The 26216-nt window shown below is 43.3% G+C and overlaps 1 protein-coding gene across 1 annotated transcript in view; it reads left to right on the plus strand.

Annotated features, from left to right (window-relative positions):
- The window catches only part of LOC124794768 (kalirin), a 2150963-nt gene that overhangs the window by 118746 nt on the left and 2006001 nt on the right, over window positions 1–26216 (plus strand). The window contains exon 2 of the mRNA XM_047258392.1: window positions 4983–5029. The gene's annotated coding sequence lies outside the window, so the exon portion shown is untranslated. The remainder of the gene's footprint in view (window positions 1–4982; window positions 5030–26216) is intronic.

The raw sequence follows: 26216 nt of genomic DNA on the forward strand, positions 1-26216 counted from the left end.
ATCCTCCAGAAATAAACGAAAAATATACCTGTTCAAAAAAGCAGATAAAAATTCACTTGACGTCTTACTGAGAGACAATCTCAGCTCCTTCCAAATTAATAATATGAGTGTAGACCAGATGTGGCTTGAATTCAAAGAAATAGTATCGGCAGCAATTGAGAGAATTATACCAAATAAATTAACAATCGACGGAGCTGATCCTCCTTGGTACACAAAACCGATCAGAACACTTTGCAGAAACAACGAAACTAAAATGCAAAATTTACACAGACGCAAAATCCCCAAGACGTAACATCCTGCATGCCTGGTATCGGCAGATAAATATCTGCCGATACCGGGCATGCGACTTTCAGGCACAATGTCTGATCTGTATGGGAATACACATGACGGATGTGCGAGTACAGATCGTAGATGTATGGTTGACGAGATATGAAAGTTCGGGTCTGGCCGTGAGTCGTGCACGGATAGCCAAATGGTAAGGCGACCGCTCGCGATAAGCGGGAAATCCGGGTTCGACTCCCGGTCCGGCACAAATTTTCACTGTCGTCATTCCATTCTACAGCTGATGGTAGTCAACGAAATCATCTGATGTGTTTCGTAACAGCTGAGGTCGCCGCAGTGCATCTTCATCAGAATAACACAGGGACTGCAATATCGTCAAGATAACTATATTCTTCACACTTACCTTGTTTTGATAGTACCTAATCACCCTTGAAAACAAACCTTTTTGATATTGCGAAATCGTATATTTCGGACGACCTTCATCCTACAGTTTCTTTTAACACAAGCCAGTGTGCAATCTGCATTACTGGAAGTGCGCCATATTTTTTGAGATCATAACGATTCACATTGGTGTGTAGAATATATGAGTCTGGCGATATACCATCTGACTTTCGGAAAAGCATCATCCACACAATTCCGAAGACGGCAAGAGCTGACAAGTGCGAGAATTATCGCACAATCAGCTTAACAGCTCATGCATCGAAGCTGCTTACAAGAATAATATACAGAAGAAATGAAAAGAAAATTGAGAATGCGCTAGGTGACGATCAGTTTGGCTTTAGGAAAAGTAAAGGGACGAGAGAGGCAATTCTGACGTTACTGCTAATAATGGAAGCAAGGCTAAAGAAAAATCAAGACACTTTCATAGTTCGAGATTCTGAAAAAAGTAGGGGTAAGCTATAGGGAGAGACGGGTCATATACAATATGTACAACAACCGAGAGGGAATAATAAAGAGTGGACGATCAAGAACGAAGTGCTCGTATTAAGAAGGGTGTAAGACAAGGTTGTAGCCTTTCGCCACTACTCTTCGATCTGTACATCAAGGAAGCAATGATGGAAATAAAAGAAAGGTTCAGGAGTGGAATTAAAATACAAGGTGAAAGGATATCAATGATACGATTCGCTGATGACATTGCTATCCTGAGTGAAAGTGAAGAAGAATTAAATGATCTGCTGAACGGAATGAACAGTCTAATGAGTACACAGTATGGTTTGAGAGTAAATCGGAGAAAGACGAAGGTAATGAGAAGTAGTAGAAATGAGAACAGCGAGAAACTTAATATCAGGATTGATGGTCACGAAGTCAATGAAGTTAAGGAATTCTGCTACCTAGGCAGTAAAATAACCAATGACGAACGGAGCAAGGAGGACACCAAAAGCAGACTCGCTATGGCAAAAAAGGCATTTCTGGCCAAGAGAAGTCTACTAATATCAAATACCGGCCTTAATTTGAGGAAGAAATTTCTGTGGATGTACGTCTGGAGTACAGCATTGTATGGTAGTGAAACATGGACTGTGGGAAAACCGGAACAGAAGAGAATCGAAACATTTGAGATGTGGTGCTATAGACGAATGTTGAAAATTAGGTGGACTGATAAGGTAAGGAATGAGGAGGTTCTACGCAGAATCGGAGAGGAAAGGAATATGTGGAAAAAACTGATAAGGAGAAGGGACAGGATGATAGGACATCTGCTAAGACATGAGGGAATGACTTCCATGGTACTAGAGGGAGCTGTAGAGGGCAAAAACTGTAGAGGAAGACAGAGATTGGAATACGTCAAGCAAATAATTGAGGACGTAGGTTGCAAGTGCTACTCTGAGATGAAGAGGTTAGCACAGGAAAGGAATTCGTGGCGGGCCGCATCAAACCAGTCAGTAGACTGATGATAAAAAAGAAAAAAGATCAAAAGCAATGTCGTTTCACTCACACAATTTGGGCGCATTGCGAGGCAGCACACGTGCGCGGGAAGGAAGGTGGGCAAGTGGAATTCGGATCGAACCACAAATGGGAAATGGATGAAGGTGAGGGGCTTCATGTTTCAGAGGGGGCAGCTCGATAAACTATCACACCGAACAGCCTCCAAGGTAGCGCGGTCGCGGCGATATCTCGCCAGGGGTGAGCCCGCTCTCCAGAAGCTTCCGTTTACCGTGACGCTGCCGCGGTCAGCGATCTCATAGGGCTCACACTCGACTACAGGCAATGCTTTTAAAAAACACAACGAACAACCTATCGGAATCATACTCGTGCTCAGCTCATTCCAGACAGCAAAGTGAAAGATATTTTGACCTTTTACTGGCAGCAAATGGGAAGTATTCACAGCGCCCACGTTGCTGTAAAGAAAAGTATGACGTTAGAACCCGTTTATTTTAATATAAATAAGCAATTTGTTTAAAAATTAAGCTATCTGATCACCACACTACCGTGCTGTAAAACGGTTGCTACAGTTTTTAGCTTTTTAAATTATTGTGTTTAAAATATTTTATTTGTATTGTAATGAATGTACCAGTAACACAGGATCACACTTTAATACGCACATGATTTAAAATTATCAATCTGTCGTAATAGTAACACCAAGTCTCTGACACAGCCTTATACGAGGGGCGTTTGAAAAGCCCGTGCAAAAATAATAACTACTTACGTGTTTGAGGTAAACCTTTTTTATTTTTCGACATTGTCTCCTTTTAGACTTATACACTTCGTCCAACGCTGTTCTAATTTGTTGATCCCTTCCGAATAATAGGAATTGTCCAAGTGTGCAAAATAGCTATTAGTTGCTGCAATCACCTCCTCGTTTGAATAAAATCTTTGTCGTGCCAGCCATTTCTTCAAACTAGGAAACAAATAGTAGCCTGATGGAGCCAAGTCTGGAGAATAGAGGGGATGTGAAACGAGTTGGAATCCTATTTCGATTAATTTTGCGACCACAACTGCTGAGGTGTGTGATGTTGCATTGTCGCGATGGAAAATGACTTTTTTGCGGTCCAATCGCCGACGTGTTTCTTGCAACTCGGTTTTCAAACGGTCCAATAACGAAGAATAATATGCACCTGTAATAGTTTTACCCTTTTCCAGATAGTCGATGAGGATTATCCCTTGCGAATCCCAAAAGACAGTCGCCATAACCTTTCCGGCCGAAGGACTGGTCTTCGCCTATTTTGGTGCAGATTCTCCCTTGGTAACCCATTGTTTAGATTGTTGTTTGGTCTCAAGAGTATAGTAATGTGTCCATGTTTCATCCACAGTGACGAAACGACGCTTAAAGTCCTACAGATCCTTCCTGAACAGCTGCAAACCATCCTTGCAACACTTACCACGTTTCCGTTTCTGGTCAAGCATGAGCAATCGCGGAATCCATCTTGCGGATAGCTTTCTCATGTCCAAATGTTTATGCAAAATATTATGTACTCATTCATTAGAGATGCCCACAGCACTAACAATCTCACGCACATTAACTCTTCTGTCATCTATCACCACATGATGGATTTTATCAATGATTTCTGGAGTCTTAGCCTCCACAGGGCGTCCAGAACGTTCAGCATCAAATCAAATGGTTCAAATGGCTCTGAGCACTATGGGACTTAACATCTGTGGTCATCAGTCCCCTAGAACTTAGAACTACTTAAACCTAACTAACCTAAGGACATCACACACATCCACGCCCGAGGCAGGATTCGAACCGGCGACCGTAGCAGTTGCGCGGTTCCGGACTGCGCGCCTAGAACCGCGAGACCACCGCGGCCAGCAAACTGGAAGGAACAACCACAGCTAAACCAAGACCAGACAGACCTCATGTTCTGATAGAAAGGGACTGTCGAGCATTGCGGAGGATGGCTGAAAAAAATCGCATGAAATTGGCAGAAGAAATCAGACGTAAGTTCGAAATTGCAGCCAGCAGTCCATCTAGCACAACGAATGTGCCTAGGGAATTAAGAAGAATGGAGTGAGATGGCCGAGCAGCTCGTCATAAGCCTCACATATCTTACTCAGTACTAAGCGCTGCATGAGGTTGTGTGAAGACCGATGTCACTGAACTTTGGATGACTGGAAAGTAGCGGATTTGGAACGATGTATCGCGCTGTATCCTGTGGCAGCCCGATAGGAGGGTTTGGTTTTGTCGCTTGCCTGGAGAATGGTACTTGCCATCCATCATTTATAGTGCCTATAGTGCAATATGGAACAGTTGGTGTTGGTGTTTGGGGATGGTTAAGGTGTGGGTCCCCTTATTGCGCTTAAAAAAAAAAAAAACAACAAGAACGCTAAACGCGGACGGATATGAATATATTTTACAGCATTGCCTACCGGATACAGTTCAGGATCAGTCCGGAGACGATAGTTTGTTTGTATCAGCATGACAGTGCTCTCTGTAACTAAACAGCGTCTATGAGGCACTGTTTTATCACTTCAGACGGTGTTTATCATTTGCTGTATCGACAATGGTTCGATCACGCCACGCATTATGTTTTAACACTGTACATAAACGTTATGCTAAATGGACCTTTACAAAACATTTCGTTCAATATTTGGTGATTTCCAGATATTTACCAATTCATACAGCTAGTGGATAGTTAAATACAGCGTACATGGCCACAACTTTGCTGTGGCTGCATTTTTAGAAATTCAGTCAAATTAAGTTTGATATCAATAGTATTATTAAAGTTAAGTTTGTTGTGGACTAATAATTGATGTTGGTGTTTCAGGCGGTGGAAATGGTGATGCTGCTCTGGCGGGATTATCGGGTGTCGCAGTAAGTGCAGTTTTTATTGTTTTCCTTATGATGATTTTAGTATGGGAGTTGGGGGGGGAGGAGGAATTCCTTGATTAGTAATGGTGGCAAAGCAAGTGATAAACACTAAGATAAAAGAAACGACGCGCCACGAATGAATTATTCCAATGGACAGAAATCATTATATGTGATGTACATGTAGCTATACACAAATTATTACGGTTTAAGAAAAATTGGATGGTTTATTTAAAAGAAAGAGCTTCACAAATTGAGCATGTTGTGACTTAGCAAGACAGCCAAGTCACAACGAGAGGAAGCCGAAAGGCACGCGTTAAGCTCACGCAGATTGGCGTGTTTAGGTAAATCGTACAATGCAGGCTTTCACGGCCGGACTTGCTAACATCCGTTTTACGGTCTTTAGGCCGAGGTCTAAGATATGTTTCTGAAACTAACGATTCGTCATCTTCTGCTGGAAACATTCTCATGACTACAAATACGTAGTTGGTTAATTTTGAAACAACCTTCTTTAACTTGGCGAAACTACTGAATTCTTTATTGGTAACCCTGCAACAGTCGAGTCCGGATGTCATCCTATCGCTGCCAAAGATAGTGGAGTCGCTCCGCCGTGTGCTATGGAGCTTGCACAGCGGAGTAATTGGAACTGTAAGTCTTATGTAGCGCTCGGATGACGCCACAAATGGACCGTTGCGCTGTTCCAATAAATAGTTCGGCTGCTTCGGCTGACTGAACAAGTTAACGTTTGAAAATTAACTAGTCGTAACTACGTCTTTTGTATAGTCTCGTAGGATGTCTCTCGCAGATTGAGACGGGTCTTTCGGCATAGAAACATGCCTTGCGCCATAGCCACATGTCCATAAAGCCGTTTTCACCAAGAATATTTAGGTAAAACTTCAGCAACGGTAATGTTATCTATAGTATCCACACAGCTTCTTGCGATCTATTATTTTATCTACGATGTAACTATCACCAGTAGACTAGTAGCGTAGCGGTGACACGTGTAAACAGCATTCTCATCGCAGTGTTCCTATTGAAGCATCGCTTTGCTCCAAGTTTAGTGGCGGAACAGCGATAATCTCTGGTTGAGTATTCTTCCTAAGTACGCAGTATGGCTGCTGGAAGTTCTGTGTATGACATACCTGCCAGACCTGCAGTTTCGCGCCAAAAAGACACTAGCCATCACTTTTAAGATCGTTTTGGACAAGCTTTAGAGTGAAGTGACAGTTGAATTGAAAAATTTGGTGACACTGAACTACTACAAAGTTTTGAAGGGAGAGCGAATATTACCGGTCACTTGTATTGGTCTTCCGGTGGCAGCTTGAGAAGTTGTTTCGGCTGTTCAGTTCATGAATTATGCTGTCAGCAAATTCATTTAAAAATATTTTCGGCAACGTCAACATAATTTTATATTTCTTGTGGCTAATATTCTCCATTTAGAATACGTTAAACTTAAGGCACACACAGTTGTTGCCGTCCTCGTGTTAACCTAATGTTGCTATGTAGTACTCAAATGAAAAGGTGCGAAACGTCATCACAATCAAACAAGTTGAAATTTGTATGCCCCGTTTTGGGATAACGTAGCGAAATATCCAGGCAATGGAAGCAGGCGTCATGACCTCCCGGTAAAAATTCGAAGCTGCGTCCTTAGCAAGCAAGGTGATGCTCCTCCTCTTTTTCTATGTTCGAGGTCCAATACTCGTCAAATTCCTCGAACACGGAAAATCCATTAACAGCGACGTGTACTGTGAGACACTCCGCAGCCTACGCAAGTCCATCAAGAGGAAACGGCTTATGGTACTCACTGAGGGAGTGATTTTCTTCCATGATAACGCCCGTCCACACGTCTCCAACATCACTCAAAGTGGAATGGCCAAATTCAAGTGGGAGCAGCTAGGGACCGAACATGTCGCCCTGCGACTTCCATGTGTTTGGTCCGCCAAAAATAAATAAATAATATCTCAAAGGAAAGCGCTTCATCTCGGACGACGAACTAAAGGACACAGCTACTGGAATTATGGGAACAGGGAATCTTTCGGCTCCGTGAAAAGGTGGAATTGTTGTGCTCAGGCCTCTGATTACTTTTGAATAAAGGCTTCAATTATATACACAGTGTTGTTTCTTTCCCTTTTCTTTCGAACACTCGTCATATTATTTGTCAGAATGTAAGTAATGTCATGCCTTTGGTTGTGACAATCTGGATAAAAGCGGATGAGCTTCGTAAAAAAATGTAAAAATTTTCCGTCTGACAAAATTTAAAATAAAGCTGAAAACTTAAAAAGTTCCACCGTCGTTTCTTGTTTCATAAGCGGCAACATTAATGTTTATGAACTTACAAATAGCATCAGTCAGGCCTTGTAACACAATACAACATAATGTTTTTAGTTTTTGAACATGTAGCCAGAATAGTCTAGACAAATAACTCTTAAGCAATTCCTAGGCGAATGGAGAAATTCCGGATACTGTAGTAGTTGTTCACTACTTTTCTGAACCCATCGACGTTTGTGATATTTTCAGTTTCCGTAGTTTCACAATCGTCCATGAAACTTTGGTTCCAACTTCAACAAGAAAAGAGCGTTCAAAGCTTCTCAGTGACTGACCAGTAGATATTTGTTAATAAAATCGGAATTCGGTAAAGCATGTGCTTTTATTCCCATGTATCTTATATCCATAGTTATGCTGTGTGGCTTTTTTTTCAGAATACAGTGTTGTTAATCGCATAGTGTTTTTCTTTTCAGCAAGTGTAGTATCCAATGAATATAAAAATTTGAGTGGTTAATTAACGTCTACATTAGCTTCCATTCCAAATTCAAAACAAATACGCCGCTCAGGACTCAACTCCAGGCTGTTACCTAAGCTCCGCCTTGAAAGTCTGATAGAAGGGTAGAGCCAAGCTGTGCCTTGGTTGCTCCTCTCTTCATTGCTCTTAATGTTTATTGCAAGTCCAGCATAAACGCACTCTAAGATAGGATAGAAACTGCTCGGCAAAGCGAACCCCAGAACCGGCCGTAGCAGCAACTAACGGGCTATTCGTAGCCACGCCCAAGTTTAAAGTAGTGCTGGTTGTTACCTCGAAATGCGAAAAAGGCAATGACGAGCAGCTGCAACGGCTTGCTGTTAATGTCACTTAATAATTATGCTGATGTTGAGAAGGAAAAAAATACTTACCTGACGTAATACACAATGAAAATGTTAAAGTTCAATTGATAGTGTGAATATTACGTAATGGATAAAATGCCGAACGGAGTGGGTTCAGAGTAACCATCTCAAAGGAGAAGAAGCAAAATACACACAGTAAATATTCCATTGACGTTATGGATAACGTGTTGTTACGCCACAATTTCTGCAATAATACGAACAATGGAAAGAAGTAAAACTTTTGCGAAAACTTAACACCATTTTTTATTTTATATTTTCACGTCTAGTTCCGTAGGACCAAACTGAGGAACAAATCTCCATGATCATCGAACGACTCAGTTCACGAAATTAACATCAGAAAAGTTAATAATGAATAAAATTGAATTTACATGAATTTACAAACTGCTAAGTATATGTGAGCATAATCAACAATATAACACATGAACCTGCTTAAATTTTTCTTAGGTACTCCCCGAGAGTATAGAAGAAGTGAGCCATGAGGAAATTCTTCGGTTTGGACTTGGTAACACCTGGATTACTGATGAGAGTTTTTAAAATCTTGTGGCTGTTTATTGAAAATGAATGCAGCAGAATACTGTACGCCTTCCTGCACAAGGAGGCGCAACCCAAATACCGATTGGATTTCTGACCAGTGTTAACAGAGTGAAAGCTGCAAATTCGTGGGAAGAAGCTCATCCCACAGAAGTAGACTTCAAAGCTAGTAAATGAACTCTGAGAAAGTTGTTCTGTCGATGCAATTTTGCTTTAAAACGTGTCAAAATAAACGAGTCATTATCTGCGAACGAAGATACGTAGTTTCAATAAAGGCTTTAGATTACACTTTAGATTACAAAAAAAAACAGAATAATTTAAGTAGCCAGTGTTTTATTGAGACGACTCGTGGATTCATACGTACTATACATCACATTGTGAATAAATCTTGTCACAGAGACAGTGTGCAGCGAGTGCTGTGAAATAAGAAGTGCTGGTCAGTGTATAACTGTACTGTCTAATGCATTGGCCTATTGACGTGTAGCGTGTGGCTCTGCGGTTCAGTGGTAAAGTGCCAGCGTATTGCTCCAAATGTCTCGGGTTCGATTGGCGGTCAGTGGCATGATTTGTATCAGTTACCACTTCTTTAATCTTTGGCAATGTTTATTAATCTGGAAAATGCCGAATTGCACAGAAGTTCGGAGTCCACGTTAAACTGTAGGTATCCCTATAACTGACTGGGTAGCTTAGTTCAAAGGTCGGAGGAACGCAACGGCATACCACCTGCAGTTCGGATTGATGATAGCTTTAATCACGCTGGTACTATCTCCCCTTACTGATTGTCGAACGTGAACGCGATGGTGCTGCTACCCTGGCCACGTCTTCAATTCGCAGTAGTACAGAGTGGACAAAATGAAGCTTGGCTGGAAAATATTTCATACACCTTTAGGTATGCAACCCTATTTACATCAGACTCATCTGGGGCAGATGATTTGAATTGCGTATTTTAACGGGGCATGAAATATTTCTGGACCAATTTTACTGAGTCTTTGCATAAATTTATCGCGTTTTTGCGTAAGTTTAATACAGACTACAGATATTCATAACAGAGACTTTAGTCATCAACAATATATTCTCCTCTTATTCACTATTTACAACAGTCTGCCAACGCTGGGGTAACTTCTCGATTCCGCGATTGTAGAAATCACTTTGTTTTGAGGCGAAGAACACTTCGAGCCATATTCCGAGCGCCTTTCCATGCGGGAAGGAAATTTCTTAAAGGTTGTTCGATAGAGAGAGGAAAAGGTGAAAATCTGAGGGCACAAGATCAGGCGAATAAGATAGATGCAGAATGACTTCCCAAGGCAACTCTTATAGTGTTTTTTGTCAGTCTGTCAGAATGTGAGCGGGCGTTATCGGGGAACAGTGTCATTTCACGCAATCTTCCTCGTCGTCGTTCTTGGATTACGTCCGCAAGGCATCTCAGTTGTTGACAAGAAATGTCAGCAGTGATGATTATATCTCGGGGAAGCAGTTCGTGGTACGCCACACCGTCGCTGCTCCACCAGATGTAAAACATTATCTTGTGTGGATGCAGAGTTACTGCGTTGTTTGAGCTCAACCATTCCTTTCTTTTCCTTACGTTAGCGTAAAGACACCATTTCTCGTCACCAGTAACGATGCAGGATACGAACTGTCGGTGTTGTTCACGCTCCAATTGATGACGAGCAAACCGAACTGGACATATGGCCACCTGCAGATTTTTGTGATTGTGGTTTAGAGCATGCAGTACCCATGCACCCGATTTTTGAAGCTTCCTCGTTGCATGCAGATGTCGCACGATGGCGGAAAGGATTGTGGTTTAGAGCATGCAGTACCCATACACCCGATTTTTGAAGCTTCCCCGTTGCATGCAAATGTCGCACGATGGCGGAATGACCAGATTTGTCAGTTCTCGAGTACACTGATGTGGATCATTGTCGATTAATGCTTTTAAACGAGCTTCATCAAACCCCGGAGATGTTCCTGAACGTGAAGAGCCCCTAACGTTAAAACAATCCACCTCAAAAAAGGAAAAGCATTCTCTTGCCCCGCGTGGGGTAGCCGCGCTGTCTCAGGCGCCTTGTCACGGTTCTCTCGCCTCTCCCCGTCGAAGGTTCGAATCCTCCCTCGGGCATGGGTGTGTGTGTGTTGTCCTTTGCGTAAAGTTAGGTTAAGTTAGTTTACTTAGTGTGTAAGCCTAGGGACCGATGACCTCAGCAATTTGGTCCAGTAGAACCTTACCGCAACTTTACGAAAAAAAAAAAAATCATTGTCTTGCCGTGCTCTGTCCAATATCTTTAACCACATTAACGGCGCAAATGTTTCTGGCTGTCTCCGTAGTTGTCACTCTGCTATTGAACTCAAGCAGTAGATTTTAAATTCTTCTGGACCTGCAGCGTTATATATGTCTTGTAAGGACATTATGTGTACATTAAGCCAAAACACTACTTTGTGTAGCAGTTGTTGTTATTGTGACTTTATTTTTGTTGGCTATAGGCCTATTTCGGCTCAAAGGCTATTTTCAAGCACTCTGCAACATATAGTACGATATTTAGATCATATATCTGTGAGTTTTCGTAATAAATAATTATTTTGTACATTTGTCGTAAGACTTACTTCCATATTACGTCATTGACGCTCTTGCTGTCAGATATCTCACTTGGTGCGCCGAGCGGTCGAAGGCGCTGCAGTCATGGACTATGCGGCTGGTCCCGGCGGAGGTTCGAGTCCTCCCTCGGGCATGGGTGTTTGTCCTTAGGATAATTTAGGTTAAGTAGTGTGTAAGCTTAGGGACTGATGACCTTAGCAGTTAAGTCCCATAAGATTTCATACACATTTGAACATTTTTTGCCTGGTGCGTTTTTAAGCAAAGCAAAGGCGAAATTATAAATTACTCGCTAAGTAATGTCTCAGCAGTGGAATTTTTCTTTGTTGGCCAGTATCGTTAAGATCTTGTTAACTTTTTGTAAGTTTGACATCTTCGAGTTATGTCGGCGACGTTACATGGTTACGGATTTGTTTTTATAAATCTATGGAGTTGTGTAATAGTAAAATCTTTGCAGCTGTATATTGGTGTTAGTTTTATGAAATTATCCGTGGTCAATAATTTTAATAAAATTATCAAAATAGTTTTTATGTTTTAAATCCGTTTGTCCGTTTAGAATTTTTGCTGGATATTTGCGGGTGTATATATAGATTTCTGTCTCTTCCAGAAAGTTCAATATTGGTCCTTTTGGTGTTATTTAGAGAATTTTCAATCTGGTCTATGTTGTGATTTTCAGTTTTTATATGTTTAAATAATGAGGATTTGTATGTGTCACTGTTTCTGATATGTTCTCGGTATCTAATTTGGAAATTTGTGCCTGTTTGGCCTACATAGAATTTTCCGCAGACATTATAATTAATTTTGTATACGCCAGGGTATGAATACACTGGTAGTTTCGTATTTCCGGAGTTAATTTGTGTCTTTAGGTTGTGTGCAGTGCGATATGCAAATCTAACTGTGGTCTTCTTTAGTAAAGCGTTAAGTTTGCTTGATATATTGCCTACATATGTTTGTGGTATGTATGTTAGTTTTTGTTTGGTTGGTATCTCTCTACTTAATTTTATGTCGCTATGAATCTTAGTGTGAAACGGTTTGTTGTGTTTATTGTAGATTTTGTTGACTATATAGGCCAAACAGGCAGAAATTTCCAAATTAGGCCTATAGCCAATGAAAATAAAGTCACAATAATAACAACTGCTACACAAAGCAGCGTTTTGGCTTAATGTACACATAATGTCCTTTCAAGCAGTAGATTATGTCGGAAATGTTCCGTTTTCTCCACTTGGCACGATAACATGACAATGTGTAAACTCAAATATAAATAGCAGCAGTGAACGTCAAATAAAAGCGACAATCGATAAATAAACACATAAGAACCGGAATACCAACGTTCAAAACAAAAACGCTGCGAACTTATTCACCAACGTAATATAATGTGCAACCTATACTTTGGAACACGTGAGGCAAAACTGACCCTACGACTTATCTTAGAAGAAAGATTAAGGAAAGGCAAACCTACGTTTCTAACATTTGTAGACTTAGAGAAAGCTTTTGACAGTGTTGACTGGTATACTCTCTTTCAAATTCTGAAGGTGACAGGGGTAAAATACAGGGAGTGAAAGGCTATTTACAATTTGTACAGAAAGCAGATGGCAGTTATAAGAGTCGAGGGACACGAAAGGGAAGCAGTGGTTGAGAAGGGAGTGAGACAGGGTTTTAGCCTCTCCCCGATGCTATTCAATCTGTATATTGAGCAAGCAGTAAAGGAGACAAAAGAAAAGTTCGGAGTAGGAATTAAAATCCATGGAGAACAAATAAAAACTTTGAGGTTCGCCGATGATATTGTAGTTCTGTCAGAGACAGCAAAGGACTTGGAAGAGCAGTTCAACGGAATGGACAGTGTCTTGAAACTAGGGTATAAGATGAACATCAACAAAAGCAAAACAAGGATAATGGAATGTAGTCGAATTAAGTCGGGTGATGCTGAGGGAATTAGATTAGGTTATGAGACACTTAAAGTAGTAAAGGAGTTTTACTATTTGGGGAGCAAAATAACTGATGATGGTCAAAGTAGAGAGGATATAAAATGTAGACTGGCAATGACAAGGAAAGCATTTCTGAAGAAGAGAAATTTGTTAACATCGAGTATAGATTTAAGTGTCAGGAAGTCGTTTCTGAAAGTATTTGTATCGAGTGTAGCCATGTATGGAAGTGAAACATTGCCGGTAAATAGTTTAGACAAGAAGAGAATAGAAGCTTTCGAAATGTGGTGGTACAGAAGAATGCTGAAGATTAGATGGGTAGATCACATAAATAATGAGGAGGTATTGAATAGAATTGGGTAGAAGAGGAGTTTGTGGCACAACTTGACCAGAAGAAGGGATCGGTTGGTAGGACATGTTCTGAGGCATCAAGGGATCACAAATTTAGTATTGGAGGGCAGCGTGGAGGGTAAAAATCGTAGAGGGAGACCAAGAGATGAATACACTAAGCAGATTCAGAAGGATGTAGGCTGCAGTAGATACTGGGGGATCAAGAAGCTTGCACAGGATAGAATAGCACGGAGAGCTACATCAAAAATGGTTCAAATGGCTCTAAGCACTATGGGACTTAACATCTATGGTCATCAGTCCCCTAGAACTTAGAACTACTTAAACCTAACTAACCTAAGGACATCACACAACACCCAGTCATCACGAGGCAGAGAAAATCCCTGACCCCGCCGGGAATCGAACCCGGGAACCCGGGCGTGGGAAGCGAGAACGTTACCGCACGACCACGAGCTGCGGACTGAACGAGCTACCTCAAAACAATCTCAGGACTGAATACCACAACAACATACTTTCGATATCTGTGTTATCCAAATGACGGCCACCTTGCGGACACTAGTCTCGCGTCTGACGCAGGTGAAGTCCCCTGGCTGGTCCTCCTCGGAAGGAGAGCGTCATCTTGAGAGAGAGTGAGACGGACACGGGCAGAGCCGCCTGCGCCTCGCGTGCCAGCTAGGCGTTGGCTGGCCCCACCTGCGCGTGTGGGCCGCGGCCACAAGGTCGCCGTGGCACGCCCCGCCCACCCAGAGGCGCGCGGTCGCTGCCGCCTCTGTACCATCCCAGCCTGCTGCCCGTCCCGAGCTCCTGCCTCCATAGCGTTCACGGAACGGAACGTCAAACCCTCCCACGCTCTGAGTCCCTCAGTGCCCTCCACAGCCTCTGTGCGATGCCCACGCACAGACCTGTAGTACAACGGATCCAGAGATACCTTCTTCACTCGCTCACTGATGGTGGCATTGTGTCTTTCGTAGGGGTTCATGGACATGTCGGTGTGTCAGGAGCTGACGCTGCAGCTCTGTTACCCAGGTCTTTTAGCACTTCTATCATCTCGGACGTTCCTAACGTTGCTATACTGAGACACGTGATGTCACTCTGGCACGAGCACTGTTCGTTTCTGCGTGGGAACAAGCTCATGGAAATTAAGGCTGAGCGTCTGCTGGAACCATATTCGTCCGACTGGTTGGACGGCAGTGTAAGGTCGCACACGGACGACTAATCCCAAACAGGCAGCGCCACTGGCACACGACACACTACTAAGTTGCAACATACAGCCGGCAGTTAGACGGGTGATAGGGAAATGGGAGTGGTAAGACGTAGTCGGTCAAAGCGAGCGCCCATTGTTGCTTGTGTCTGGGCGGGTTTCGTGCTTAATTATCAAGTATGGACGTAGAGAAGCTTGTTAGTCTTGTGAAAGAAAAGTATTACCACCACGACTTACATAGAAAACGGTGGTTGAAAGTTGCAGAGCAGAAGAGTTGGAAATTATAATTATAACTAAAAAAGAAATATAATACTGTGCGATCAGATTTGTTGACCACGTGGTACATTTTTACTAAAAACTAGTACAGTCATAAGTTACGTACAGTGTCATTCAATAACGGCGTGTAAAAAAAATCTAGTAACTTTATTTGAAAACAAAATTAAGGACACCACCTTCTACTGTACGACCACCCTGTGTAACTAGTATTCTGTCAAGTACTCGAACCGCTTTGATTCGTGCATTTCCTCTGTGCAGAAGAGTTATAAATTTATCTGGATGGCAAAAGGTGCACTGACACCACTGTTCTCCACGATGGAAGCTCATCTTTTTGTCGATTGTGTAATTAGCATCTGGTCCTCCTCAAACCTCTTTACCAGTTACGATGTTATATACCGAAGAGGCAAAAAAACTGGTACACCTACCTAATACCGTGTAGGGGCGCTGCGAGCACGCAGAAGTTCCGCAACACGACGTGGCGTCTACTCGATTACTGTCTCTAGCAGTGCTGGAGGGAATTGACACCATGAATCCTGCAGCGCTGTGCGTAAATCCGTAAGAGGGGGTGGAGATCTCCTCTGAACAGCACGTTGCAAGGCATCCCAGATATGCTCAATAATGTTCATGTCTCGGGAGTGCGGTGGCCAGCAGAAGTGTTTACTCAGAAGTGTGTTCCTGGAGCCACTCTGTAGCAATTTTGGGCGTTTGGGGCGTCGTATTGTCCTGCTTTAATTGTCCATGTCCATCGGAATGCACAATAGATGCAGATGATCGGAAAGGATACTTTCGTACGTGTCACCCGTCAGAGTCGTATGTAGACGTGTCAGGGGTCACATATCACTCCAACTGCAAGCTCTCCACTCCATTACCGAGACCCCACCGGCTTGAACAGTCCCCTACTGACATGCAGGGTCCATGGACTCGCGAGGTTGTCTCCATACCCGACACGTCCATCCTCTCGATACAATTTGAAACGAGACTCGTCCCACCAGACAACATGTTTCCAGTCATCAACAGTCCTTTGTCGGTGTTGACGGGGCCAGGCGATGCGTTAAGCTTTGTGTCGTGCAGTGATCAAGGGTATACGAGTGAGCCTTCGGCTCCGAAAGCCCATATCGATGACGATTTGTTGAATGGTTCGCGCGCTGACACCTGTTGATGGCCCACCACTGAAATCTGCAGCAATTTGCGGAAGGGTTGCACTTCTGTCACGTTGAACGATTCTCTTCAGTTGTCGTTGTTCCCGTTCATGCAGGATCTTTTTCCGGCTGCAGCGATGTCGGGGATTTGATGTTCTACCGGATTCCTGATATTCACGGTACACTCGTGAAACCTCTGAGGTGCTGTGTCTCATCGCTCGTGCGCTAACTGTAACATCATGTTGAAACTCACTTAAATCTTGATAACCTGCTATTATAGCAGCAGTAACTGATCTAACAACTGCGCCAGACCCTTGTCTTGTATAGGCGTTGTCCACCGCAGCGCCTTATTCTGCCTGTTTACATATCTCTGTATTTGAATACGCAAACATATACCAGTTTCTTTGGCACTTCCCCAGTGTATAATGAGTATATACAGTACATTTCACTACAATGTCAACATAATCAGACTTTTCGATTTGAATTGTTATTTGCAGCTGTTATTTGCAGCAGTGTCATTATTCTAAACGTAGATTCTACCCCTGTCTATGTGGTCGTACCACCTTAAACCGGTTGCGAACCGATACTCACAGATATTTGAAGGTATATGACTGACACCAGTGACTGTACAGTGTACTAAAACGATGTAATTTCTTTCCGTTTATTTAGGGTATTCTGTTGTATTGGCTTCTGTTGAGGGTAGCTGCCACGCTTGGCACCAGGCGCTCTTCATCTGCAAATGTTCCTGCATTAACAATTTTCTAACGATATTACGTCCGTGTATACGGACCCCTTGTCTCATCCGGACAGTCAAAGGTAAAACGAGTGAGAGAACAGAAACAAGAAGTTGCTTGTAATGTGCGTTACACAATGCAGAGTCGTTGCTGCTATGAGTTGTACCACGGAACGTGTTACACGTCTGTAGTCGTCAGTACCAACTTAGTCACATGTTACTTTTCGGCGAAGTGACGGATATAATGGGTGTTTTCCCATGGTCCGCCTGTCTGCTTCCTGTGACTGAAAGTATAAGCTACACGTAAGAGCAGGGATAGATTGCTTGTACCGTGTGTGAACTTTTACATTTTGTAGTTTACACCATCTGTAGGAACAAATGTGGATCGAGCGAGTGTGTTTAGAAAAGGAAACGCCGGTATTAACTTCTTCCGCTGACTTCAGATACCGGAGTGGCGAGAAATAACCGTGTTAGTCGTTGTTACGAGGGGTACCTTGTCCTTATATGAGGGCTTCCAAGCGGCTTGTGGTCGATCTTTATATAGGCATGTGGCGGGGCAGCCTTCGTAACGTACTGGGATGACTAATACCTCACGGTCTAGCCACCTTCAACAGTAATGAAACTCCCCATCCTCCGACAGAATTATCATATTAAATCATTCGCTGTATGTGCTTTTCATACGCTCCGACGTGTTTTTCGAGGCTTACGAACTGGAGACATATGTTTATATTTAAACCTACACTCCACGAGCCACCTTGCAGCTTACGGCGGAGTATTCTCGATATCGCTGTCACGTGCAACTGTTAAGTGACGCACTGTTGAAATTTTTTAAAACGTCTCACTTGCGCAGGCAATCAGTAAAACGGGAATATTTCTAAGACTATTAATCAACTTTTGCATGTAAACATGTTTATGCAGGCTTCCAACGTGACTATATGTGGAATTTGTAAATAAGAAAAAAAATGGTTCAAATGGCTCTGAGCACTATGGGACTCAACTGCTGAGGTCATTAGTCCCCTAGAACTTAGAACTAGTTAAACCTAACTAACCTAAGGACATCACAAACATCCATGTCCGAGGCAGGATTCGAACCTGCGACCGTAGCGTAAATAAGAAAACAAAGAGTTAACAGGTAGCTAAGTTTTAGTAATAATAAATCGCTATCTCTCTCGGAGACTTTGCCCCATCATCAGGGAAAATGTTTCGTGTATGGTTCAATAGCATTGTTCTCTGGAAAGCAACATTGAAAATTCAGTTTTAGATTTTCCTTCAAACCTCAGCATTAGAACTGTATGGTCCAGACACTATTAGAAAAACTTGTATCATTTTCTTTACAGTTAGTGCACGGAGTGTGTTTTTTAGTAAGACATACAACGCAGATACGAAGAAATTGCAGAATTTCCTACGTCGTTGCCTTTCTGAGAGAAAAGCTGTTTACGAGAAACCAAAATTGTCACCCGATGGTGGAGCCAACACTCTGAACACTTAGTGAATATGAAGTATTAATATTTAGTGGCGAGTTACGAAGTGTTAACTTACGTAGAATTCATCTTTCGTCGCCGGCCGGTGTGGCCGCTACGGTCGCAGGTTCGAATCCTGCCTCGGGCATGGATGTGTGTGACGTCCTTAGGTTAGTTAGGTTTAAGTAGTTCTAAGTTCTAGGGGACTGATGACCTCAGATTTTTAGTCCCATAGTACTCAGAGCCATTTGAACCATCTTTCGTCGACGTCGGTACATAAGAGTTCTGCCAATGCTAAGTTTATCACTAACAACTGTCGTACTTGCAGCTTTTTACGGATACCGCCTCCATACAAAGAGTTATAGAAATTGCTGCTGGTAAAACTTTCGGAGTATAAGGTCGTGGTCGACGAAACTCCAATGTTCCAAACTTTTCGTCCAGAACTGCGCTGGACATCTTCAGAGACGTTGCTCCTCCGTTGAGTTTTGCCGACTGACGATCTTGTACCCAGAAAGGTTTACCAGTAGCAATGTCTGTCGTGAAGGCCTTCATTCTCTCATCACTTACAGAAGTGCCTTTATGAGAAAAATTCATTGTCATACTACTTGGCACTAGGAGACATGCCCCCCCCACACACACACACTTTTTAAATTGGCATTCTGATGTTTTTGTGGTTGGTGATTGCGGCCAGCCATTTTCGGAAGTATGTAGCACCGCGAGTTGTTATAGACAGTATACGGCTGCCTGAATGCCGCCATTGAAATTCCGCGGTCACCACTTGCCTTGACAGGTAGTAAATGAGCGACAGTCAGCGAAGCTCGTGATCTGTCTTTGAGGTTTTGCGTGTGGGCCGGGCATATCAGTTACGGAAGCAGTTTTGCTGCTCAACTTCTTTTCGTCTTTTTACAAATTGCACTGTAAGCTACGAAAGGCATAAGATATCGACAGGAAGTTTTAATGTATCACACAGAGTGGAAATTCATTATTCAGTTACATTCTAGGAAACATCTACGATTATTAGATTCGTGTAAGGCATCGAAAGTTATGTTCCTCTTACATCATTATTGTCGTTGTAGGTATTTGTTACTTAAGACTTGACTCTCATTTTGCCGGCCGATGTCGCCGAGCGGTTCTAGACGCTTCAGTCTGGAACCGCGCGACCGCTATGGTCGGAGGTTCGAATCCTGCCTCGGGCATGGATCTGTGTGATGTCCTTAGGTTAGTTACGTTTAAGTAGTTCTAAGTTCTAGGGGACTGCTGACCTCAGATGTTAAGTGCCGTAGTGCTCAGAGCCATTTGAACCATTTTTTTGGCTCTCATTTTCCGTGCATTAATATTTTATTTATTTATTTATTTATTCAGTATACGGTTTATTGCACCTGTTGTGTGAAAATCTTGTTGAGAACGTATTCAATATGAAGCTATCGCTTGAGCGTCAAATTTCGACCTGAAGTAACCACCAGTGACGCGACGGAGTAGTTACCCATAGTGATACTGCGAAATGTAATTGTGTGGTTTCTAGGGACTTTCGACTACAACTCTGTATATGATATGTTACGTCAGCTGCTAATTTCTAAATAAGAATCATTGTTTTGGTAAGAGACGGAAGCCAAGTGGACAAGGATTGGGAAGGAAATCGGCCGTTCCCTTTTTGGAGGAACCATCCCACCATTCACCTTAATCGATTATGGAAACAACAGAAAAATTAGATTTGGGTGACGGGACGGGGATTTTAGTAACAACACTCCTGCCGAATGCGGATCCAGCGACTTAACTGCTGCCTCACTTCGCTTCGTGTTTCTGATAGTTCTCTGTCCTACCATGAAGCACTTTTAAACCACCCGCTCATCTTCTTGCAGGAGGGTCATTGTTTTTATAGGGGTGCTATGGAAGTAAACTCATTAAATTGAAGCATTTCCTCTTCGTAAAGGTTCTTAAGGCGCGATCTGATATTTTTGCCGGCGTATTTCTATCTTGTGGAATTATCGGATGTCTCGGCTCACGTCCTAAGTTCTCCACGATAATTCGGCAGATAGGCTCATTGGCATCTTCAGGTTTTTCCTGATGACTGCTGCTCATCTGATGTCAGCGTGCTGTATATGTTGGCCGTTTCCCCCTCCATTACGCCGCTTCTTTCGCTCTCCGTGCAGCCACAGCGATGGGTGTGTTACTTGGGCTGAGGCGGCGGCGGCGGCGGCGGCGGCGACGACGCCCGGCCACGACCTGTGGCCACGTGTCCACGCTATCGCCGTTCACTCAGTACAGGATTCCAGGCCTGACTCAGTTGAATGTCGCTACCTTTGTTAATTAGGCCGCCTTGGATCCTAATTTCTATAGTCGCGCAATCCCAGAAGGGGGAAGATTGCCTGACCATCTCCGTTTTGTTGTAATGTATAGTAAGGCAACTTTTTAGAGTATGGTCGGCTGATTTGGTGGCCTAGCATAATTCAGTGTGGCGTCTATGACCGGGGCATTTCTTCATCTGCCATGCGTACAGTTTCCCCAATGTATACCTTGCCGTATTGGCAGGGGAGGGGGTGTTAGACCCTGGTTTGCGAAGGTCTGGAACGTCCTTTACTGAACCTAGTCAAGGTCGTAAGGAGGAGGCGAAATACACATTTGACATAGATTCGCTCCTAGATTATGCTGACTTGTGTGGAGGTAATGCCGACAAACGGGATCCGCGTTAGTGATTTACACTCCTGTTTTTTCTTCCTGCTGTTGTTCGCAGGTCACGATCGATGTAAGATCAAGGCAGCCTTCGAACTGAACTGTAGCACCTGGAGAACATTCCGAAGAAATGGGTACAGCAGCAAGCTGGCGGACTCCAGAGAACTCTACAAACTCATTAAATATTCCGAGAATTCTCTACGGTTTGTGTTCTGTTCGCAGTTCAATTTTGAGAACTACATCTTGTCCTTGTTTGGATTCGACGTTGCCTAAGAGTTTTTTTACAAACAGAAATTGCGCTTGGATAAATTTGAAGAGAGCGTTGAAAGCATTACTATTCAATATCGTGGTTGAAGTGAACACATTTCTTCACTTCTAGGACTAGAATAACATCGCTCCAGTTTGTTCATTGTAAAACTGCGGAATCCTATACGAAAGAATGTAAGCTAAAATCCCAATATTGTCCTTTTAGTTTGTGTGTCCCCTTGTTTTTCACCAAGCAGATGCTGTGATGGTTCCTTACTCATTATGACGCTCATTATGTTCCACACTTCTCGACAAACCTAGTTAGTCCCCACGTTTCAAATGATCGTATTGTTGGTCAAAATATCCACGGGTGTGCTGCCGGTCTATAGTGTCCAACTTTGGACACTATAGACCGGCAGCACACCCGTGGATATTTTGACTATCAAATGCGCCGGGAGAAACTCAAGAATCAGATCGTATTGTTGATAGTTGGAAGAATTACATTATAAAACTGTACATGCTTTGTGAAGTTTGTAATAGGAAGGAAGCAAAAGGAAAATAGGTTTGGGTTTAACGTCGTGTCGACAACGAAGCCGTTACACACGGAACCTAATCTGGGATAAGGAAAGGATGGGGAAGGAAATCGACCATGCTCTTTATACACTGGTCAGCCAGAACATTATGACCACCTACCTAATAGCCGGCATGTCCACATTTGGCACGGATAACAGCGGCGATGCGTCGTGACATGGAAGCAGCGAGGTCTTGGTAGGTCGCTGGAAGGAGTTGGCAGCACATCTGCACACAAAAGTCACCTAAAAGCCGTAATACCGGGGAAGGAACGTTGAGGTCAGACGCCGCGTTCAATCACATCCCAGATGTGTTCGTTCGGGTTCAGGGCTGATGAGGTGAGGGGAGGGGGGCGGGGGGGGGAGGGAGGGCAAGACATCATTTGGAACTCGCCACTGTGTTTCTCAAACCACTCCAGCACGCTCTGGTCTTGTGGCGTGGCGCATTGTCTTGTTGAAAAATGCCACTGCCGTCGGGAAACTTGATCGTCATGAAGAGTTGTACCTAGGCTGCAACCGGTGTACGATACTTCTTGGCCGTCATGTTGTCTTGCACGAGCTCCACTGGACCTATGGATGCTCACGTGAATGTTCCCCAAAGCATAAATGGAGTCGCCGCCAGTTTGTCTCCGTCCCGCAGAACACGTGTCAAGGAGCTGTTCTTCTGGAAGACAAAAAGATTCGCGCCTTCCCATCGGCATGATGAAAAAGGTATCGGGATTCATCAGACCATTCGACAGACGCGCCAACGTCCAGTGCCAATGGTCACATGCCCCCTATTTCAGTCGTAGTTGCCGATGTCAGGGTGTCAACATAGGCACATGCATGGGTCATCGGTCGCGGTGACCCAACATTAGGAGAGCTCCGTGCACTGTGTGTTCAGACACACTTGTACTCCGTCCAGCATTAAAGTCTGATGTCAGTTCCGCCACAGTTCGTCGCCTGTCCTGTTTTACCAGTCTGCCCAGCCTACGACGTCCGATATCTGTAACGAGACACATTAAATGTATTCGTATTTGCGGATGTGGACAAAGCATCAGCTGTAGGGTGGAGTGACGACAACGAAACTTTGTGCTGGACCAGTGCTCGAGCCCGGATTTCCCACTTATCGCGAGCAGTCGTCTTATCATTTTGCTATCTGTGCACGGCTCAAAGTCATGCACAAACTTCCGTATGTCGTCAGCCATGCGTCTACAACCTGTAGTCGTTCATTCAGTATGTATATTCCCGTACAGGTAAGACATTTTACTAGAAAGTCGCTTGGCGGGTGTTGGCGGATACAAATGATATTGCAGTGCCTTTGTTATTCTGAATTACGATGCAAAAGTTCCTTTGGACATACACGCATGTCCAAAGGAACTCTGCATCGTAATTCAGAATAGCACAGACATTGCAGTATCGTCTGCTATGAGAGGTGGCCGCTCAGCACCACGATGTCGGTTTCTCCACGTGTTGAGAACACTCACCATAGCACTAATCGAACGGACGTCAAGTCGTGCAGTTTCCGAAATGGTCGTGTCGAGTCTCCGGGCCATCACAATCTGCCCTCGGTCAAACTCAGGTAGATCCCGCGCCTTCCTGATTCTACACACGGAAAGTTTCGCTGGGAACTCATTATACATCCTGCATACAGCCTCGATCTTCCTCCATGCAATTTCATAATTTTTGGAGTCCTGAAGAAAGATGATCGTGGCCGTCGATTTTCTTCGGACGAAGAGGTGCACGCATGAGTATAATCATGGTTCCGTAGGCAACTGCAACATTTTTCTATGGAGGCATTGACCGTTATGTCTCATAGTGGGATAAATGTATTAACGGTTGTGGCGTACATTCGTGGTACAAAAGGCTCTGAGAATCTGAGGTCATCAGTCCCCTGGGACTTAGATCTACTTAAACCTAAGTAACCTTGGACATCACACACATCCATGACCGAGGCAGAATTCGAACCTGCTACCGTAGCGGTCGCGCGGTTCCAGACTGAAGCGCGTAGAACCGCTCGGCCACAGCGGCCGGCCGTACACTCGCGAAATAATGAACAGTTTACTTACTTTCTCCACTGTCTCGTTTTCATTTGACTGCCCTTTGTAGAGCTTAAATCTGGGTTGGGCGGATAGGGATATGAAAAACGCTTCTCCGGAAGAAGTGTGTGTGCTGAGTTACCCCTGCGTTACCCCACTCGATCTTGTTATGGAAGAAGTATCTGAAGCGTTATTATGTTACTGAGGCAATTCATGATCCGTTGTTTTCGTAATTGTTTCTAGAGTAGCAACGGAATAGTACCTTTGCCAAAGTTTTATAACAACCGTAACATTCGCAATGTGTCAGACAGTTGCGCGTGCATCATTAGCCGACTGGTTACGGTATTAAGCGATAACAGGTCCCTGGACACTGGATCGTTGTGCATGCGCTTTCTAACATAACCCAAGCTCTCGAGGACTTGGCTGACAGTGCTGAACTTGTCATCCGCTGAGAGCCGCTCTCCTTGGCGTTCCTGAAACGGCCGGCCCACGTATACTGCGGACGTCACTGTCCGCCGTGCACCGCAACGTTGTTTTGGAGCCAGTTACTTTCAAGTGATGATGGCAGGAAATGCGTTGTACGTGAACATTTTTCCTTGTGTGCGTTCTTGCATTGTTTGTTGGCTGTTGTTCCCACCTCATTGCAGACCGGTATCAGGGCGTGGTAATGGTTATGGATTTGTTCATTGCTGTGTGTATTTCCTTCGCTCTACTTCTTGCGAAGGTAATACTAGTTAATAGGTAACACAAGGAAAATTTAAATCATGGTTGCTGCAGTGGGATTTGAACACTGCTTCTCTACAATACGAGACCAGTGAGTCACGAATTGCGTCACACACCTCAGCATACGAGTACCCCTGGCAGCGAGGATGCTGGCGTTTTGTTGAGACAGAAATCGCTCCACCTCTGAGGGATGTACGCTCTGTTTCAAGATATTACTACGTGCAAAACTCAGAATGACGTGACTCACGAGGAGAATACGGCACGTGTCTTAACTTGATGTCCCAGAAACTTCGCGCAGTTGAAGAGAGGTCAAAAAAAGCGAACACGTCTCTCGGCTTATACGCAGATATTCGACTGTTTCTGAGAAAACAACGGTGGAAGTTCTGGAGGCACTTTGTGAACATTTTAGCGAGTAAATAGTTCAGCCGAAGCGATGCACAGTGGCTAGCGTCACGGTCTCTCACTTTTTGTCCTGTATTCGAAACCAGATTATCATTGTTTTTTCATTTATCTACCCATGTCCGTACAAGATTACAACACAATTTTTTTCCAAAATATATTGAAATAAGTTTTGTCCTTGCAATTTTGTCATATGATGACATGATGGAGACCGTGGCTGTTATTTGAAGACAAATGTTGATGGTGTTACGACAGCAACCAGCCACAAATTTACTTTCAGTTCCGTTATTCAAAGGAAACCGTTACCGGTTTCGAATCGTTGTGATTCATCCTCAGACGGTTTACACGCTTTCTTTATGACATTTGGTGTGTTTTTACATATTAATTGACCTAAAATATAAATGAAACATATTATAAACACGCCACACACAGATGGTTGCGTTAAAGATTTTCGTTGTATGTGACTTACGTGAAACGTCGGTTTCGAGTGTTTATTTTCATAACATTCGTCCTACAGATGTAAATGCATTCCCACTGCATCCTCGTTGTTGCACGCGTAAATAGTTCTCATTGTACACTTTGGATTTGTCGCTGAGATCATTTCCGTATTTATCATTGTCCTTATTTATCTAGAATTGTATGTCTTATTAATAAATTTTATAAAATGGAAAAATTATTTGAAATTTTTTCAATAAAATTTCTATAGTGTATTGTGATTCATAATCTATTCCAAGTGCCAGTTTTCGAAAACCTGGTCCATTATGTGTGGTTTGCCGCGAAGCTATTGCCAACGCGTGAAATCTTCAGCAATCTCAACGGCGTTTTTTTCCCGAGTGAAACTCGTACGAAGAAATGTCGGTGTGGTAAAGCTGCTTCCGGGCGAACTCGTGATGTTCGAAATTTCCATGTTTCGAATGTTTCTACGATCGGTATCATCCAAGCGAATGCACCAAATCTGCCTGAAGAGTATACGTAAGAAGAAAATATTTCTGTTTCTATGTTTCGAATGATTCTACGATCGGTATTATTCAAGGGAATGTGCCAAATCTTCCTGAAGAAAAACATAAGAACACAATATAAGAATTAGGAGTTGATATAAGAAAAAATGGTTCAAATGGCTCTGAGTACTATGGGACTAAACATCTGAGGTCATCAGTCCCCTAAAACTTACAACTACTTAAACCTAACTAACCTTAGGACATCACACACATC

Source organism: Schistocerca piceifrons, chromosome 4 (genome assembly GCF_021461385.2).
Source record: "Schistocerca piceifrons isolate TAMUIC-IGC-003096 chromosome 4, iqSchPice1.1, whole genome shotgun sequence".
In the NCBI taxonomy this organism is placed as follows: Eukaryota; Metazoa; Arthropoda; class Insecta; order Orthoptera; family Acrididae; genus Schistocerca; species Schistocerca piceifrons.